Here is a 14,415-nt window from a genome sequence, read left to right as displayed (position 1 = left end):
TCAGCGGCTGCATGCAAGGTGAATATCTCCTAAACCGTACAGGTTTAGGAGATATTTATTTTACCTACAGGTAAGCCTTCTTATAGGCTTATCTGTAGGTAGGGATGAGCCCACGGTTCGAGTCGAACGTAAGTTCTAAAACAAACCGAACATATGAGGCGTTTGCGGAAAATTTGAGCACTGTGGAATGCCTCATAATGCACTGCGAGATCGCAGTGCATTGCTGTATGATGATTGGCCAAAGCCTGCACCTGACTTGCATGCTTTGGCCAATCACAGTGCGCTCTGCTGAGAGAGCTATAATTGGCCATGGGCAGGGTGCCTTTGGCCAATCATGGCTCAGGGGGACTAAGTCCACAGCCCACACTATATAAGGCTGCTTAAAGAGTGGCCATGTGTAGTGTTGTTGGCATGGACAGAGAGATAGCTTGAGTTAGATTAAGCAGGCAGTTTATTCAGTTAGTGGCAGTGTATTTGATATATATGTGTATATATATAGATATATATATCTATATATATATAGATATATATATATATAGATCTATCTATCTATCTATCTATCTATCTATCTATCTATCTATCTATCTATCTATCTATCTATCTATCTATAAATATAATATGCATTCAGTGTAGCCTATATCTACAGTTTCTAATACACTTCAGGCAGTGTACACAGTATCTAATACAGTGTGTACAGTTTCTACTACACTTCTGGTAGTGTACACAGTATACAATACAGTGTAGCAGTTGTACACTTTCTAATACACTTCAGGCGGTGTACACAGTACCTAATACAGTGTAGTGTGGTTTGGAAAACCAAAAATACATTGTGTCCAGAAGGCCACCAAAGAGAGGCAGACGCTCACAGGCCACTAAAAGAGGGCAAGCAGCCTCTGTGTCTCTCGCTGCTGTGTTCTTCCCCGCGGCTGTGTTCTTCCTCGCCGCCGCCTTCCTCCATTGTGTTGTCACTCGCTGTCTGGTGTCTCTTACACAGCCATGGGGCGTGACCATCCGTTGACGTCACGCGGAAAGCCCACCCCCTTTTTCAAAGAAATAAACTGGTCCAAATCATTTGGTGGAGGGGGGATTATGGTGTGGGGTTGTTTTTCGGGGTTGGGCTTGGCCTCTTAATTCCAGTAAAGGGAACTCTTAAGGCATCAGCATACCAAGACATTTTGGATAATTTCATGCTCCCAACTTTGTGGGAACAGTTTGAGGATGGCCCCTTCCTGTTCCAACGTGACTGCACACCAGTGCACAAAGCAAGGTCCATAAAGACATGGATGAGCAAATTTGGGGTGGAGGAACTTGACTGGCCTGCACACAGTCCTGCCCTCAACCCGATAGAACACCTTTTGGCTGAATTAGAGCAGAGACTGCGAACCAGGCCTTCTCATCCAACATCAGTGCCTGGCCTCACAAATGCACTTCAGGAAGAATGGTCAAACATTCCCATAGACACACTAAACCTTGTGGAAAGCCTTCCTAGCCATCCCAAAAGCAGTTCTAGCTGCAAAGGGTGGGCCAAATAAATTTTTAACCCTAAGGACTAGGACTGGGCTGCCATTAAAGTTCATGTGTGTGTAAAGGCAGGCATCCCAATACTTTTGGATAGATATCTGGCAAGATTTACAATGGTGGTGGAACCCTCCTACACATAAATACTACATTTAGATATCGTTTGAGGACCTGGGAGATGAGACAACTTCTCTACATGAAGCGGCATGTTTGGGATTTGAACCAAGACACTCAGGGATGCTAAGCAGAAGTTCCAACCTCTAAGCTACGGAGCTGCCACATGTGAAAACTTCCTACACATAAATACTGCATTTCTTTTGACATACAGGTGATGGAATTACATTACTCGAGAGTTATTCTTCTTGATTTATTCTGTGATATTTGCTTGTTCTTTGTGGGTGAGTGTAGAATAGTGATACTACCCTCAAATTTTTTGGAATTACATTTTGATATCTGATGTTGGTACACATATCACATTTTTTGGGCTCAAATTATGATTATTTTGAAAATAATAAAAAGCACAAAAAATTGTGGCTCATTTTAAATTTGCATCAGCAATAGTATTGTTTGTGGATTGTAAAGACACCTGTGTGAGTTTGGGTAAAGATTGTTGTGAGATGGAGAGTAACAAGTAAAAGTGACAGAGAAAAATATATTTTACCAAAACATCAAAACATTCCACATTCTAGCATTCTTAAAAACAAAATAGATTAAAATGTTGCAAAGGAAAATTTATTTCAGAGATACATTTCATCTCAACATTAAAAGGATTTATTTGGGGAAGTTACAATGGTACCATTAGAATCAATGGCTAAAACTTGCATTGGACTATAATAGCACGGATTTTCACTCTCAAAAAATGTTCTGGTATTTACTATAGTGCCCTGTAAAAAAGACATTGGGGTTTATTTACTAAAGCTAAAGAGTGCAAAATCTGTCACGCTTCTGCATAGAAACCAGTCAGCTTCCAGGTTTTATTGCCAATGCTTAATTAAACAAGCTGAGGTTAGAAGCTGATTGGTTTCTCTGCAGAAGTGTGACTAATTTTGCACTCTCTAGCTTTAGTAAATAAACCCCAATGGAGCTAAAATGAATGCTATTTGCAGGTCTGAGCATGCTCAGTTCTGTTGGCGCCTGTTCTGTTCTACAAAATCGGGGAATTTATCTCTTCTCAGACTTTTAAAGATATTTCAGTGTAGAAATCACTTTTTCACACAGTTTAAAAGCAAATTATCTTTAAATAATATACCACATGTTTCAGTACCATTTAGCCAATTATATCATGCTCTAAACATTATTTCCATGTGCACTACTCCAGGTTTTAGCAGAGTAATGCCCCGGTCGGACTTTGTTCGGACATTCCGACAACAAAATCCTAGGATGTTTTCCGACGGATGTTGGCTCAAACTTGTCTTGCATAAACACGGTCACACAAAGTTGTCGGAGAATCCGATCGTTCTGAACGCGGTGACATAAAACACGTACGTCGAGACTATAAACGGGGCAGTGGCCAATAGCTTTCATCTCTTTATTTATTCTGAGCATGCGTTGCACTTTGTCCGTCGCATTTGTGTACACACGATTGGAATTTCCGACAACGGATTTTGTTGTCGGAAAATTTTATATCCTGCTCTCAAACTTCGTGTGTCGGAAAATCCGATGGAAAATGTGTGATGGAGCCTACACACGGTCGGAATTTCCGACAACAAGGTCCTATCACACATTTACCGTTGGAAAATCCGACCGTGTGTACGGGGCATAAGGGTTTGGGCGCTATTTGTTTTCAGGGAACTATAGTAAATTTGATTTTGGGAGTATTTTTTTACCAGCACTATAGTGAATACTGTTTTAGCACTAATTAGCACTGCAGCGCTATAGTAAATGACCCCATAGTGAATTTTTTGAGGTTTTCATTTTTTCCCACAATTCTTGGGAAAATGGAGAATTTTTTTTATTACACAAATTGTCAGAATAACAAGTTATTTCTCACACACAGCTTATGCATACTTCCAATTACACCCCAAAACACATTCTGCTACTCTTGCTGAGTATGGGGATACCACATGTGTGAGACTTTTTCACAGCCTGGCAACATAAAGAGGCCCAACATGCAGGGAGTACCATCAGGCATTCTAGGAGCATAAATTACACATCTAATTTCATTCCTACCTATCACACTTTTGAAGGTCCTGGAGCACCAGGACAGTAGAATTACGCAAAAAATAACCCCATTTTGGAAAGAAAACACCCCAACATATATTATATGAGGTATGGGCTGCAGATAGGTACTTGGGTACTCTGATGGGCTGCAGGAGGGAGGGAGTGTTCCTGCTGGCGCCATTTTACAACGGAAGTGGTTAGACTCCATACCAGACCCAAAGGGTCCCCCCACGCCGTTTCCCCCCATTTTTTTAAAATATACATTCTATTTTGTACAATATTTTTTTTTTTTATTTAGCTCCCAGCGGGGAAGCCTTAGCAACCTATTGACTGTGCGGGCGAACATCCCAATAAGTGCCCAGAAAGATTAGGTTTTAGGCAAGTACCTGAATGGGCGATGTTCAGGCCAAACTTATGCTCGGCCCAAACCGTTTGCCAATCCCAAGTGGTGCCTGAACACTGTAACCCCTCACAGTTACTCTTGTTGGGCGCAGGAAGGGCCCTGCTGTTAAAAATTAGTAAAAAAAATTAAAACACATGCCCCTGTCAAACAGGTGCAGAAAAATTGGGCTTTGGGTGCTAGTGGTGCCTAAGCACTGTAACACCTCACGGTTACTCTTGTTGGGCACAGGAATGGGCCCTGCTGTTAAAAAATAGTAAAATAATTGAAATGACATGCCCCTGGGAAACAGGTGCAGAAAAATTGGGCCTTGGGTGTTGGTGGTGCCTGAACACTGTAACCCGTCCCAGTTACTCTTGTTGGGTGCTGGAATGGACCCTGCTGTTAAAAATGAGAAAAAAAATGTAACCTACATTCCCTTGTCAAACAGGTGCAGAAAAATTTGGCCTTGGGTGTTGGTGGTGCCTGAACACTGTAACCCCTCACAGTTACTCTTGTTGGGTGCTGGAATGGACCCTGCTGTTAAAAATTTGTAAAAAAATTGAAATGACATACCCCTGTCAAACAGGTACAGAAAAATTGGGTCTTTGGTGTTGGTGGTGCCCTAAACCAAAAATATTGTTGGAAGCTAGCATAATCAAGACTCAGGAATGTGATAGGCAGTCTTCAAGGGATCCCAGATTCCTGGCTAATTAAATCAGTTACATCAGTATCAGGGGCTTGACAGCTGCTGATCCAGGACTGATTCATTTTGATAAAAGGCAGCCTATCAAGTCTGTGGACAGGCGCACTCTTTGACCTGTCACAAACCCTCCAGCAGCACTGAATGTCTGTTCAGAAAGCACGCTGGATGCAGGACAGGCCAGTAGCTTGATTGCATATTGAGCAAGTTCTGGCCAGTGGTCCATCCTTAAGACCAAGTAACCCAGTGAATGCTCAGTTGGAAAGGTCTCCAAGTCTGCTCTAGCCCCTAGATATTCCTGAACCATATAATGCAGACGATGCTCATGGTTGCTTAAACCTAACAGTCCTGGGCGCTGAGGACTAATGAATTGTTTAAAGCATGGGTGCTCAACCTGTGGCCCTCCAGCTGCTGAGGAACTACAAATTCCATCATTCCCCTGCCTTTGGGAGTCATGCTTGTAACTGTCAGTCTTGCAATGCCTCATGGAACTTGTAGTTCCGCAACAGCTGGAGGGTCACTGGTTGAGCACCCATGGTTTAAAGGCATCGGTCAGCCTAATCCACCTCTCTTCCTCTGACCAAACAAAGCCTCAGACACATGTTGTCCAGGAAATGGTAACCTCCCAGTGTCTGGAAAGGCGTTACACAAATTTTTCTTCAAGGCATCCTGAGGATGTTTCATCCTCTGCTCCCTCTGTGATAGCAGGATGAGCTCTGCAACTTTACCCTTGTAAAGTGGATCAAGAAGGGTTGCCAGCCAGTAATGATCCCTCTCCTTGATACCACAAATCCTCGGGTCCTTTTGCAGGCTTTTCAGAATCAGGGAGCCCATGCAGCATAAATTTGAAGAGGCATGAGATTCTGAGTCCTCTGGGTCATTAAGGATGATATTGTCAGGAACCACCTCCTTCCAGCCACATGCAACTCTTTGGGTTTCTGGGGACTGAAAACCTTCCCTTGAAGACTGCTGTATGTTATCCTCCACATCTATGCTGACACAATCCTCCTCCTACTCCTCTTCCTCCTGTGTTTTTGACAGTCCCGCAGGAATGGTATCTGCATAAAGGGTGACTTGAGAGGAAAGGAAGTCCTCCTCTTCCTCCCACTGTTCTGCCTCAAGTGGCCTGTCCATGATGCCACAAAGTGTGTGCGCTCCAGCAGGAAGACTAGAGGGACAGTGTCACTGATGCATGCATTGTCACTGCTCACCATCCTTGTGGCCTTCTCAAATGGTGACAGGACAGTGCATACATCCTTTATCAGTAGCCACTGTCATGGCGAAAAGAAGCCAAGCTCCCCTGAGCCTGCCCTTGTGCCATACTTACACAGGTACACATTGATGGCCCTCTGCTGCATGTGCAGCCACTGCAGCATTGCCAATGTTGAGTTCCACCTGGTGGGCATGGCACTGGCATTGTATGACTGTTGGAAATGGCCACATACTTTTCTGGCCTGCCTCAGAAGATCTTGTAAGCCTGGGTATCTGTTCAAGAAACACTGCACCACAAAATTCAGGATGTGTGCCAAGCATGGAACGTGTTAAGTGTCCCTGTAGGAGGGCGGAGAGAAGATTGGTGCCATTGCCGCATACAACCATTCCTGGCCCAAGCTGCCATGGCGTTAACCTCCTCTGAGCCTGCCCCTGCAGAGCTGACAGAATCTCTGCCCCAGTGTGGCTCCTGTCCCCTAGACAGACCAACTGAAGCACCACATGGCATCTTTTAGCCTAACTGCTTGCGTAGCCCCTTGAACGCTTAGGGAGCACTGCTGGTTCAGAGGACAATTCAGCAGAAGAGGCCATAGAGGAAGAAGAAGAGGAGGGGGTGGAGCAGACAGATGTGGCAGAATCATCACCAGCTTTTTGAAGGCGTGGTGGCGGAACAAGCTCCAGCACTGAACCCTGTCCTCCATCCGTCCCAGCTGCCAGCAGAGTTACCCAGTGCACCGTGAAGGAAATGTAACATCCCTGACCATGCCTGCTGGACCATGAGTCAGCAGTAACGTAAACCTTGCTGCTGACCGCCCTGTCCAACAAGGCCAAAACATTGCCTCCCACATGACGGTAGAGAGCTGGAATGGCCTTATGTGAAAAGAAATTCATTTTTGGAACCTGCCACTCTGGTATAGCACATTCCACAAATTCATGAAAGGAGGCAGTTGTAGTGCTAGCAATTTGGCCAAGCTAGCATTTGGATGCTGAGCATATGGATGGCTGGGACAGTATATTTTTTTACGGTTCAGCAACTGGGGTAGCGAAATTTGGCTGCTGAAATCAACAGGTGGTGTACTGCTAGCAGATTGGCTGCAAGTACTTGTGACACCCATTGCTATACCATCATTCCTCTCGGTGCAGGTTTTTGAGAAGATTTGAGGTATAGTAGGGGTAGAAATCCCAGATGAGGAGCAAGGAGAAGTCTGTATTTTTTTATGATGTGGGTCTTTCAGTTGCTGTTGCCAACAAGCTGCATGACAGGTCATCATATGATTTGTCAAGCATGTGGTGCCCAAGCGGGTGGTGTTCTGGCCATGGTTGATACGCTTCATGCAGAGATTGCAAACAGCAACGGTGTGATCTACTGCACATGTGTAGAAAAAAGCACACACCAATGAACTTTTGGAAGTCAGCAGGGAGTCAGCAGACCCTGCACCTGTGGAGCTCTGTGGTGTGATGCAATAGGGTGGCTGCCCTTAAGCTGGACCCTGGAGGACATCCTGCCTCAGTGGAGTTGTGTCCCCTCCTCAATTACCTCCTCTGTTCTCTCAGGCACCCAAGTATGGTCAGTGACCTCATCATCCCCTCCCTCCTCGCAACTGGAGCAAATGTGGCAGTATGCTACAACTGGTGGAACATGACTGCTAGTTTCTTGTCCTTCTGTGGCACCCCCCTCTCTCTAGGCTAACGTTGCTCCCTTCCTCAACCTGGGAACCAACATCTGAGCATTCAAATTCCTGCGCATCCTCCAGCAGCATGTAACAGACACTGTGATTGAATAATTCTGGTGACTCCTCCTTGCATGATGGTGGGGCTACGGAAGGAGTAACTGTGGACAAGCTGGTGAAATAGACCACTTTGGCAGCTGTGGTGGAAGGCAAACTAGTATGAGCCTGGGTGACAGAGGGTGAGGAGGATGACGGCTTAGTTATCCACTCCACTAACTCTTCTGCATGTTGTGGCTCAATAACACGGCCAGCAGTGGGAAAAAAAGGAAAAGCGTGCCCCACCTGCAGAGGATGCACCATGTCAACGACCACCACTCTTCACTGTAGACACAGAGGCTGCTTGCCCTCTTTTAGTGGCCTGTGAGCATCTGCCTCTCCTTGTTGGCCTTCCAGACACGATGGGGATTTTTTTTTGGGGGGGGGGGATTTTTATAACTCTTTATTACAGAGTGTGGGGAGTATGGTGCTTGGGTGCAATACTTTTGTATTGATGCAGCATCTGTGGAGAATTTTTTTTTCACTGCTGCAAGAAAAAAAAAAAAACAAACTAAAAGAAAAATAAAAGAAAAATAAGAAAGGTCAAAAAAAAAAAAAAAGGGAACCACTGCTGACACAGAAAGAGATATACCTGCGACACAGAAGGGGGGGACAGCAATTATGCCCTAAATATTCTTAGTGCTGTTGCGCCACAGAAAAAACAAAAAAAACAAAGGTATACTACTGCTATGCTGACGCAGAAGGAATAATACCTGTGACACAGAAGGGGGAGTACTAATAATGTAGCAACAGAACCTGATACTGAAAAAATAAATAAATAAATAAACAAAGATTAATGAAAAAAAAATGGGATCAGTGGTGACAAACCGACTACTGTATTATATACGCTATACTGTATTATTCACACCGCAGTACACTGTATTATATACTCTGCACTGCACTATATACTGTGCACTGCACTGTAGTATATACTATGCACTGTACTATATACGCTGCACTGCAGTATATACTCTGAACTGCACTGTAGTATAAATTATGCACTAAGGTGCAAGCTTCCCTATGGACAGGCAGATGTTAACAGACTCTATTTAACCACACCCCTTTAAGCCACACCCAATATTTTAGCATAATTTAAACCACGCCCATTTTTGCCACAGCGCACCACCATTTTTCCTGTCAGCCATGCCCATAAAATGAATACCCCACCCCTAAGTAACATACTATTCTGCCTACGTTGGCTTTCTACAAAAAAGTGTTACTAAAATTTTTTTGGAAATGTTGGCAACTATGTGTATGTTGAAGGGAAGCCAGGCTGCAGTGAGACACAGACAGCACTGAACTCACTCAAAGCAGGAGGATGACAGCTGAGGAATCCCAGAAGGCTCATCATGGACTGGAGGCATGGGTAGGCATAGCAATGCGTTTGGGATAGCTTCTTCCTTAAGCCTCTTGAAGCCTCTTTTCCTGCACAGAACTGTACGGGAACGTGGTTAAAAACACAATGTAATGCACCTACGTGCATCAAAAACGCACTGGACCCCAGTACAGTGAAAAAAAAAAACAAGAAAAAAGAAGGAAAAAAGCATCTGGAATGGCCTCGGAAATGCATCAAAAACCCACTGAAATGCATCAAAAACGCGCCTGCAGAAACGCATTTGGAACAGATCGGGTGGATGTTTTTCTGGTGTGAACTAGCCCAAAAGGTTTAGTGAAGTCTAACCCTTTTGGTAGAAAAATAGTACATTTTGCATAGAGATGTACACATCAGACCAAATGAGTGACTGAGGCTGCATGAGGGACAGAAGGATTTGGTCTCAAAAGAGGGACAGTCCCTCCAAATGCGGGATTTACAATCTTTGCAGTATATACTTTCGATTGTGGATTTTTATGGAACATCTTGGATAAATATTGTAGTGCTACCTGATCCCAGTAGATTTATAACACATTTTAGCTTTTGTATTTCGTTTTGTAAAATATGTAATAGTCATACTTCAAGTGATAACATACAGACAACGATTTTTTATGTTTCTGACTGTGAAACAAACACACATTAAATCAAACAGCAGGTGTCAGCATTGTGCTGGAGCATTGCTGGAAAAATAATAAAACTAGAACAGAAAAAAGATAGAGATAGATAGATAGATAGATAGATAGATAGATAGATAGATAGATAGATAGATAGATAGACAGACAGACAGACAGCAAGACTTTGACAAGTACAAGCATGATGAGGCATGATAGGACTTGCAGTTTCGAAAGAGCTGGCAGGTCAAAGTTTGTCTACCCCTGCTGCCCCCCCCCCCCTCCCCTCCGAAAAAAGTAAAAAAATCTGCCCATTATGCCGCGTACACACGGTCGGACTTTCCGGCATACTTGGTCCGACGTTCTTCCCGCCGGACTTTCCGGCAGGCCAGGTCCGCCCGTCTTTCCGACTGACTTTCGCCGGAGTTATGGCGGACTTTCAGAATGAACGGACTTGCCCACACACGGACAAGTCCGTTCATTTTGAACGTGACTCAGGTACGACGGGACTAGAAAAGGAAGTGAATCTTGCCGCTTTTACTGGCGAGATTGACACCTTGCGAGCCCCGTCGTGGGGCATCCCAGTCCCTTAGGTCTGGTATGGATTTTAAGGGGAACACCTTATGCCGAAAAAACGGCGTGGGCCCCCCCTAAAGTCCATACCAGACCCCGATCCGAGCACGCAGCCCGGCCGGTCAGGAAAGGGGATGGGGACGAGCGAGCGCCCCGCCCTCTTGAACCGTACCAGGCCACATGCCCTCAACATGGGGAGGTGGGTGCTTTGGGGGAGGGGGGCGCCCTGCGGCCCCCCCCACCACAAAGCACCTTGTCCGGGCCTCTTCCCGACAACCCTGGCCGTTGGTTGTCGGGGTCTGCGGGCGGGGGGCTTATCAGAATCCGGGAGCTCCCTATAATGAGAGGGCCCCCAGATCACAGCCCCCCACCCTAGGTGAATGAGTATGGGGTACATGGTACCCCTACCCATTTACCTAGGGAAAAAGTGTCAATAATAAAACACACTACACAGGTTTTTGAAGTAATTTATTAGACAGCTCCGGGGGGTCTTCTTCCGGCTTCGGGGGTCTTCTTCCGACTTCGGGGGTCCCTCCGGTTCCTCTTCTCCCGGCGTCCGGTTGGATCTTCTCCGCTCCCTCTGGCCTCTTCTCCCGGTGTTCTAGTTCTTCTGCCGGCTCCTCTGCTGTCTTCATGCCGCTCTTTTGCCAGCGGCCCCTAAAACGTCACAGTCCCAGCATGCCCAGGGACTGTGACGGCATAAGGGGGCGGGGCCTCTGCCTATATAAGTCACATCGGAGCTCTCAGAGAGCATTCCAGCTAGAGTGAGCGTCGTGTCAACATGGGAAGAAGAGAAGAAGCCCAGAAGCCACAGGTCAGAAGTCCGGGCCTCCGCTGGCAAAAGAGCGGCATGAAGACAGTGGAGGAGCTGGCAGAAGAACTGGAACACCGGGAGAAGAGGCCAGAGGGAGCGGAGAAGAACCAACCGGACGCCGGGAGAAGAGGAACCGGAGGGACCCCCGAAGTCGGAAGAAGACCCCCGAAGCCGGAAGAAGACCCCCCGGAACTGTCTAATAAATTACTTCAAAAACCTGTGTAGTGTGTTTTATTATTGACACTTTTTCCCTAGGTGAATGGCTAGGGGTACCATGTACCCCATACTCATTCACCTAGGGTGGGGGGCCGGGACCTGGGGGCCCTCTTATTATAGGGGGCTCCCGGATTCCGATAAGCCCCCCGCCCAGAGACCCCGACAACCAACGGCCAGGGTTGTCGGAAAGAGGCCCTTGTCCTCATCAACATGGGGACAAGGTGCTTTGTGGTGGGGGGGCCCTTGCCTCCCCCAAAGCACCCACCCCCCCATGTTGAGGGCATGCGGCCTGGTACGGTTCAGGAGGGGGCGCTCGCTCGTCCCCACCCCCTTTCCTGACCGGCCGGGCTGTGTGCTCGGATCGGGGTCTGGTATGGATTTTGGGGGGACCCCACGCCGTTTTTTCGGCGTAGGGGGTTCCCCTTAAAATCCATGCCAGACCTAAGGGCCTGGGATGCCCCACGTCGGGGCTTGCAAGGTGTCAATCTTGCCGATAAGAGCGGCGAGATTGACTTCCTTTTCTAGTCCCGTTGTACCCGAGTCACGTTCAAAATGTGTGTGTGGGCAAGTCCGTTCATTCTGAAAGTCCGCCGTAACTCCGGCGAAAGTCCGTCGGACCTAGCCTGCCAGAAAGTCCGGTCGTATGTAGGCAAGTCCGGCGGGAAGAACGTCGGACCAAGTCTGCTGGAAAGTCCGCTCGTGTGTACGCGGCATAAAAATCCCAAAGTTCACAGTCCATAGTCTGTACCTAGTCCATCTCGGGAGTGAGCAAAAGAAGGTAGCTATGTTCCTTCATATAGGGCACCATGAAGCACAAACATAGCTACCCTCTATCAGGAAGTCAGGTCACAGTAGGAAAAATAAAGGTCTTTGGAGGAGGCTTAGGGTTCTGGGGTGCTTAGACAAGTCTGGCTTATTACTTACTTACTGGCTCATATATATACATCCAAAATTCATTGAGTACTATGTAATCATCAATGTGTATGTGTACCTATCTTATAGCAGCTCTTTTGCATATGATGTGCTAATGCCTGCCAATATGAAACCTCTTGTAGTATATTTATTAATATTTGCTATATTTTATGTGTTGCCAAGCTAATGTATATGTATCCATTATGTTTATGCCATTGTGCATGTATATATATATGAAAATACTTTTATACTATTGTTACAAATAAAAAATGATTAATATATACTGTACCTCCACAAGTCAATTGCCTCATTTAAAGTCCCACACTCCTTTTTTATGTACTTGAACCCGGAATGGAGGCACAAATATTGTGCCTCATTTAAAGTCCCACCCTCCCCCCCTTTTTTTTAGGCTTAGGAAGGTACCTTTTGAGTTAAGGTGGTTCTAAAGTTGGAAGGTTTTCTATGTACAGCCACCCTCCCTAGCCCCCCTAATACTTGCCTGAGCCCCATCTCGATCCAGCGATGTTGCACGAGAGTCTCGACCAGAGGCGGCTCTAGGCTTTGTGAAGCCTTAGGCAAAATTTAGACAAAATATAGACATGAGGCCCCACTTACTCCAATAATGGGAAACATAATTCAAGCGATAAAAAGGGCTGCAGAAAGATGCACGGATCTAGCACACAGGTGATCAGCACCACTTCCAGGGCACCCTCCTCACCAGTCAGACATATGCATACAATACAACATCTGGGACCAAGCAAGGTGACAACCAATCCATTTGGGGTGCACGGCACCGCCCCCCCATCCATGCATCCGGCCCCCTTAATCTACACGCAGGGTGCCAGACGCATGGATTCCAATGGGGGGGGGGGTTTGAAGCATGTGATTAGAGCCAGAGGCTCTACCCATCAATCAGTGTCACTCTGCCCATCTAATTTGCCTAATTAAAGAGCCACCTCTGGTCTTGACTGTCCGGGACTCTCCCTTCTCATTGTCAATCAAAGCCAGTGAGCCAATGAGGAGAGAGAGGGGGCGGGGTGCCCATATAGAAAGCCACTTGCTGTGGGGGCACGTGGCAGGAGGGAGGGGCCAGGAGCACCTGCAAGGGACCCAAGGAGAGGAGAATCTGGGCTGCTCTGTGCAAAACCACTGCACAGAGCAGGTAAGTATAACATGTTTGTTATTTTTAAACGAAAAAAAAAAACATGTTCTCCCAACCATGCTTACTGGCTGAAATACAGTCAATGTTGCTTGTGGTAGCTAACTGGACTGAGAAAAAACCAACCATTCCAGTCCACGTTCTCTGAATGCAATGTATTTTTATAATATGGGAAGTTAATCTTTCCTTCTTTCTCAGTATCATGGTATGTTTTAAAACTCACCCTATAATTTACTGGTTACCAAAAAAAAGTTAAATATAAATAAGCAGAAATAATTTCTGCTTATCTGTTTTTCTTTTCCACTTGCTCTGCTTTAGTGGGAAAAAAACAATGATCTACATCACACACTAAGGCCGGGTTCACACTGGTACGACAAACGCTCCGACATTGGGAGCTCATGCCGCATGACGTGTTAAAATCAATGTTTCCCTATGAGAGCCGTCTTAACTGGTCCGACACAAGTCAGTCCAACAATAGTCGGTCTGATTGCTCCCTGCACTACTTTGGTCCAACTTTGATCCTACTTCAGCCAATTGAATATCACTGAAGTCGGATAAAAGTCGGATCGCCGTCTCAACTGATCCGACTTTGGCATGCGACTTGTACTCTGATGATTTGAAGGGGAACTCCACGCCAAATTTTAAAAAAAACGGCATGGGTTCCCCCTCCAAGACCATACCAGGCCCCTCAGCCGCGTGGGGTTCCCCCCAAATCCATACCAGACCCTTCTCCGAGCACGCAGCCCAGCAGGCCAGGAAAGGTGGTGGGGACGAGCGCCCCCCCTGAACCATACCAGGCCACATGCCCTCAACAAGGGGGGATGGGTGCTTTGGGGCAGGGGGTGGTGACGTCATAAGGGGCGGGGCCTCCGGGTGAAGTCACCCTGCCCCATGCCAATAGTGGCACACTGCGCACCCAGCGTTAGAGCGGGAGAGAGCGTCGAGTCAACATTGGAAGAAGAACAGAAGGAGAAGAGCGTGAAGACCTGGCAAAAGAGCGAGAAGACAGTGGAGAACACC

The sequence above is a fragment of the Aquarana catesbeiana genome, linkage group LG05 (assembly GCF_042186555.1).
Source record: "Aquarana catesbeiana isolate 2022-GZ linkage group LG05, ASM4218655v1, whole genome shotgun sequence".
NCBI lineage: Eukaryota > Metazoa > Chordata > Amphibia > Anura > Ranidae > Aquarana > Aquarana catesbeiana.
The sequence above is the reverse complement of the archived record's forward strand: the minus strand, read 5'-3'. Positions refer to the sequence as shown.